Genomic DNA, 6629 nt, shown 5'->3' with positions numbered 1-6629 from the left:
TGGGGTTCTTCGAAGTGACACTAAATGTAGGCGCACGGGCCTCAATCGTTTTCGCCTTCATTGAAAATGCTCTGCACATTTGAAGTGTTATTTCAACATGTTATATTTGATGAAGTTGAAGGCTTTACTTTTGTGAGAATAAGAGCCAAAGTAAATTTTATTGGAATTAGTACAAAGGGTGCACGTTGATATAATATACATAAGAAGGTCCCAAAGTCAGGGACTGCAATCAGACCTCCTTATTCAGATTGAAATAAGAAATATGGGTTACAGTATTGATATGTGAGGTTTATTGTCCCAAAAACACTACATGATTATGAGAGACGCCGTAGTAGAGGGCTCCGGAAATTTCAACCACCTGGGGTTATTTAACGTGTACCCGAATCTGGGCACATGGGCCTACAGCATATTCGCCTCCATTGAAATTGCAGCAGTCGGAATTCGATCTCGCAACCGGCGGGTCAGCAGACGAGTACCTTAGCCACTAGACCACCATGGCAGGCCTGGGTTACCGCATAAAAGCACAGATATTAATTCAACAGATATAAATTACACATTGAGGAATAAGAGCACATAGAGTAGCAAGAATGAGGCCATCAAATAACAATGCACAAAAATACCGTGAAGACAGATACAACTCGGAGATTGGTTGGGACGTTAAACCCCACAAATCAATCATCGAGATTGAGATAACATAATATTTTAAATTTTTTAATTCATGCGATCAGATTTATTTAAATTCAATTCCCTGTGATTGTCATGTAAAAGAACTACCACTTTCTGTACATGTTTCTGACTACTTTCAAATTACCTGCGACATCTAATCCACTAAATATCTCTGACAAGATCTCGGATATGAACTGGCTTGACCTGACGTTTAAAGGGCATCTATAGTATGTCAGAAAACACAGCCCATTTACCTGGTTTTTCTTCCGAATTGATGAGTTCCAGTGCATTGCACAGAGCCTCGAGTTTTGCCGTCGTTGACGTTGTCACATGTGAAGTCTTGATCTCTAGAGTATTTACGGCGTGTTCCCATGCCGCGTGTACAGGTATAACTATTAAAACAACGTGGCGTCCGTAACAGCGTTTTTTTTTTATCTAAGTTCATGGCGCATTCAGCTACCGTATTCCGTCAGGGACTCCGTCTCCAAGGATGGCGATCGAAAACATGTCGCCATCGTCTCTGAGGGGGGCGCGAATTTCGCACGGTTCCCAAGGTCTATATGCACCCTTCTACGTTCCACGCGCGCCAACGTCGTTTCTCTGCGCGATCCACTCGTCCCAGCCGGCTGATCGCAGACGGAAGGTGATCTGCGGGTGATGTTTATTTATAAAGACGACGAGCTCGTGGCGGCCGTAATCATGAAAGGCTTGGCACGCACATGCGTCTTAATGGCTGCTCTTCAGATATTATGATTCTGTTGTTGACGTCTAGCAGAGAGAGACACATTGGAGATGTTGATTCACAAGCGGTGATTAGATGTTGTATTAAACACCGCAACTCAGCCGTCGTAAGCGTCGTAATGGATGTTGTCAAGGTGCCGCTTCCGGGGTCCCTGCGAGAAAGCATTATTTATGAAGGAGACCCCACTCCCTTCTCCCTGCTAGCACGTGCCGTACCACGGGCGATTGAGTGACGTCATTTCTCTTTCGAAAATGCCACCATGCCTGAACTGAATGCGTCAGCCGCGGTGCTTGCCATAAACAGTGCGATAACGTATGAATGAGCAGATGAGCTGCGTTTATTGTACGGCTCGTTTCCGTGACAGTAATAATACGATTCAGCCGTGCGGCTTTCGTAAGTCGGCAGAGAACCGCAACGTTCGGTGATCGTTAATTACAGCAGCTCTCCGGTAAATAAGCAGGAAAGAAAATATACCCAGTAAGATACATTGTTTGGAATGAGAATTGTATATAGTACCATAGCACGCAACACCCATACCGATCTGGGCAACATCCATTGTTGCTCAGACCATGCGACGAAAATTCAAACATACAAGACGGCAAATAGGTGAATAATAAAGCTTTAAATGAAATTTGTTCGATCCTGAGCCGACGTTGCCAGGCAAAGGTCATTACTTAAAATAAACGCACAGAGATCAGCCTGAGCTTTCATGCACTGACTTGCCACTGTGAAAAGGAGGAAAAAAAGCATCAGGTCTGAAATTGGTAAGGATGACAACAAAACGTGCTCAGTCGAGCAATACATCAATTTACCAATCAATCAATCAATCAATCAATCAATCAATCAATCAATCAATCAATCAATCAATCAATCAATCAATCAATCAATCAATCAAACAATCTAGCAGTCCATTAACTAATCAATCAGTCAGTCAGATGACATCCTTTATCAGTCAGTCAGCAAAAAAGCAATCATTACACCAGCCACTCAACCAATCAATCAGTGAATTGATCAATCAATGCAATAAAAAAAATTCCTTGCTTCGTGAGGAACTGGCCATCCAGCGACCCGAGGAAGGTGCCTGAGCCCAAGGGCTTGCGGCCGATGCCTAAGCCGGGGTTCAAGCCCACCCCGATTAGTCATCGCCGGACTCTTAATAAATGTTGTTTCTCTCTCTCTCCGTGAGGAATATGCGATGAGCGGAAATAAAAAAAGCTTCAGATTGGAGTTTCTGTATACATGACGTTGATGCGATGCCGTTGATGCACGACGCTTGTGCATTGCGGAATTGTCACTACGCTGTGTCATAATTTACGCTTTTTCACAAAGCTGCAGCTCTAGCATACATTATGCACCTAAATTATAATTATTAAATAGATGGTTGTAAAAGGTATCATACAGGCGAAAACAGTTCACAGAGGTTCTAGAGCCAACGTTTTTACTGCCCCGTAAGCATTTGTCTACTGATAGTTTACAAAAACTAAGTAACACAGCGTTTTCTCTAATGTCTCGAATCTCGCGCGCTACTCTTTAAATGCTCAACAACAGCAGTTGTAAGGCCAATCGCTCGCTACTACCACTCTCACAGTGCCAGTAAGCCAATATATTATCAAATGGTTCTTGACCCGAAAGTCGTGATTTCAAACCCGGCTGCGGCGTTCGCATTTCCGTGGAGGCAAAAAGGTAGAGCCCCATGTACTTTGCGATGTCAGAACACCAGATGTTCAAAACTTCAAGAGTCCTCCACTACGGCGTCTCTCATCATCATGCATGGTTTCGATGCATAAACCACAGACATCATTATGATCATTGCTGAACCATAAAAACAGTGATCCCCATCTAATGCCCGCCAACACAAGACCCAGCGACGTCCTTTCTGACACGGACTGGGGGGCTCTCTCAAAACAGCCATTGCAGTGTCTTGTACATTTAGCAGCAGTCGAAATCGTGGCACTCTGCGTGCCAGGTAACGTACTCGTTGCTTGGTGTGAAACCAAGACTTAGGTAAGTGCAGGCGAGCATATTGGCATCGCTTCAGTTGAGTCATAGTCGGGAGGCAGCTGCCTGCACCGACGGTCGCGCTGAGCTCAGCGAGTTCCTTTGCAAGGTCACTCAGGCAAAGTCAAGAAAGAGATTACATCGCTTCGTGAACACCGTATCTCTACATCGGTGATTCCCTAGAAACCGTAAGCTATGCTTCCGTCACACTAGTTGGTTGTAGGCCAGTACATTTTGTACAGTTGCCCATGGGAAAGTACCATACTTTCATCACTCTACCTCCCAACCCCCTCCCCCCCCCCCCGGCTTATATTTTAACGCGCGGGAAATCTTGCACTATACGAAAAATGAAAAAAAAAAACAAAAAAAAACAAAAGAAACTTGACACTGACTTCACGTTCAAGCCTGATTCTGACGCGCACACACATTTGAAGGTTACATACCAAAAGAAGGTGCTGCTTAGAATCGTGCAACTACAGCATTATTGGGGAACGTCTCCTGAACGATGTTTAACTGAACTACGTATGTGGATAACACGCTATACTTCCATCTTCTTAAAGAAGAATCACTGATCTGCATTGCTATAGGTAACGGAATTGTCACCTTACGCGATGTGTGATGTGAGGCGGAACGAATAGTTTTTTTGTTCGTTCAACGCTTGGCATCTGTTTGAACGATTGGTAAGTCATTCTTTACAAAGGTGCCTTACTAGAGCGTTTCTTACATGATCTTTTTCTTTTCGTTTAGGGGAGGAGAGAGGGTGACTGTAGTTTGGCCATAGTAGATTATGAGAATTTGGCTAAGCTGATCACTGCTCATTCGTGCCATAAATCCGAATAGCTTTAGTGTACCAAAACGCCTAAGTCTAGTGACGTTCGTAACAGAGCGTTTAAGTCAATGCTGATGCGGGCAAACGTCCTCAGGGAGGGTGGCAAAAAGAAAAAAAGAACTTACACTATAGAAGGTGTAAGGTTGAAGCTATAGCTGAGGGAGGGTTGAAGTTCCAAGTGCTAAAATATTACAAACTCTGATAGGGAGATGGATTCTCAAGCATAACGACGCAGTTACAGCCCGATTTGGAGATGCGTGTTTCATATTCAAACGAAGTGTGTATTCGCTGACCATTAAATTTGTTCCAAAAAAAGCTCCCCTCACCCGCAGACGACGCTTAAAAGAGATATAATAAATTAAAGATCCTCAATTTCCGTTTCTGGGCTGGCGTTTGAAGCAATGCCTTCCTCTTCCTTTTTACATTTTCTTTTTATTAGAAAGAAAAAAATGAAAGAAATAAAAATATAGCAGAAGAGCACCATGTCTGCACACTTATACTGTACGTCTTTCACTTGCTCTGTGTCCTTCTCTGTATTAGTGCCGTTGAACAATAAACAGCTTCATTTAGAGGATGTATCAGGCATAGGCGCCGTCAATCCAGGACACCCTGAGTTCGGTTAGCGTACCGAACATTCACGACCAGTTTTAGCTGACAATCGATGTCGAACCAATAGCTAAAGCTTTCTCCCAAAAGCTCTTTGAGGTGGTGAGGGTAACGCCAACTTCGGAAAACTATATACTGGGCGAAATTTCACCCATCCTCTCCTACTTGTTCTAGGTTGAGCTTATAGCATGTCCGAATGGTTAAATATTGTTGTTGACTGAACTCCTGGTTCACATCCACCAGGAAATATGGCGTCGTGCCGGCCACTTTCTCCCTTTCTCCGAGCAATCATTTTTCATTGTTTTAACGTGCTATATTTTGGCATGTTGTTTGGGAAAATTCCTTCACCTCGTGGACTGACGAAAATGACACCGCTAAAATTTATGGAATATAAGATATCAATGGTTCCATACATACCCCTTGATGTTTTGTAACCTCTGCGTGTACATATGCGCATATTTTGTTTGCCATTATGTTGTATTTTCTATGATTTGTGTCCCACTGCACTACATTCATGATACTGCTCGTCACAGAAGCAATAAGTTAAAATAAACAAAAAGAAAACCAGATTTAGTATAGCTTGAACTTTTTGTTGGACTTTAGTATTTGTAGCACTTGTCATTAGATGCACGAAGACTCCAAAGTCATATAAAATAGCGTACTGGTACAGTTTTGGAGCTTTGGTAGTAACGCTCGTCATTAACACGTTTCAAGTAACAACTACACTTACTGATAACAAATACGCTTACTTATCAAACGAACGTCAGAGCTTGTGTGTAATTTTAGGTGTAAGGTCTGTTTTCTGCGAGCACCAGAACAAAATAGATTCAAAATTGCAAACCAGAAAAAAAATATCAGTGTACAAAGAGAAAGACTGGTCGGGTCTGCGTTTTTCTTTTATGTTTCTTTCCCTGTGCTGGCGTCGCCACGTGCTGGAACTTGGAACTTAGTGATCATGTGTCTACGGGCCCAGAAGTTCAGACAGTGTTCAACTTTTTTGTGGTATTATTTGGGCCAGCCCCGAAATATGATTACGAGTTGCACAATAGTAAGAGCTGTCAGATTAGTTTCGATTCCCTGTGTTTTTTAGCCCGGCACTAAAGGTAGACATTTTTTTTTCATGCCCTGCACCTCCATTGAGATACTGCCGCACTGGCCAGGAATCAAAGCAGCGCTTTCGGGCTCAGCAGAGAAACATTATAGCCGCAAAGCTACAGTGTACTATGCTACTACTGCTATTACTAATAATACTGCTGCTGCTGCTACTACTACTACTACTACTACTATAATATTATTATTGGTATTGTGATTATATTATTATTATTATTATTATTATTATTATTATTATATTGTGGTTTTAAGTGCACAAAATACGCTGTTGTCAAGAGGCATGCTGCAGCGTAGGGTATGCAAATTTATACCACTTAGATTAAATACCGTGTACATAAATATAAGTGCGGAAACCTCTGGTATTTCGCCTCCGTAGAAATGCGATCACTGGGCCCGGGACCGAACGATTAACTGTCGTGTCAGCAGCCGAGTATCATAACCACTATACAACGCAGCGGCTAGCCTGAACAACCAGTAGAACAGGGGACCTAATAATAAGCATAACGTTGGTAGGACGAACAGGCGGTCATGTCCGCAGGCACGGAGTTGAGTACGCCTAATTGACACAGTACGAGCGACTCAGAAGCACGCCGCGATTCGACGACATCAAGCCGATGTGCGCTGGGAGATTGTAATTTGGCGTACTTCGTACAGCACACCCGAGGAGACCTTGCCGAC

At 43.2% G+C, this 6629-nt stretch overlaps 1 long non-coding RNA gene across 1 annotated transcript; it reads right to left on the bottom strand.

Moving 5' to 3' along the window:
- Positions 1-267: 267 nt before the first annotated feature.
- LOC142764949 (uncharacterized) lies at positions 268-1303 on the bottom strand. Its single transcript, XR_012883980.1, has 2 exons — positions 921-1303; positions 268-503 (listed from the first exon to the last, which is right to left on the bottom strand). It is a non-coding gene; the product is annotated as an uncharacterized LOC142764949 (long non-coding RNA).
- Between the last annotated feature and the right edge of the window lie 5326 nt (positions 1304-6629).

This window comes from Rhipicephalus microplus, chromosome 6 (genome assembly GCF_043290135.1).
Source record: "Rhipicephalus microplus isolate Deutch F79 chromosome 6, USDA_Rmic, whole genome shotgun sequence".
Taxonomy (NCBI): domain Eukaryota; kingdom Metazoa; phylum Arthropoda; class Arachnida; order Ixodida; family Ixodidae; genus Rhipicephalus; species Rhipicephalus microplus.
The sequence above is the reverse complement of the archived record's forward strand: the minus strand, read 5'-3'. Positions and strand labels throughout refer to the sequence as shown.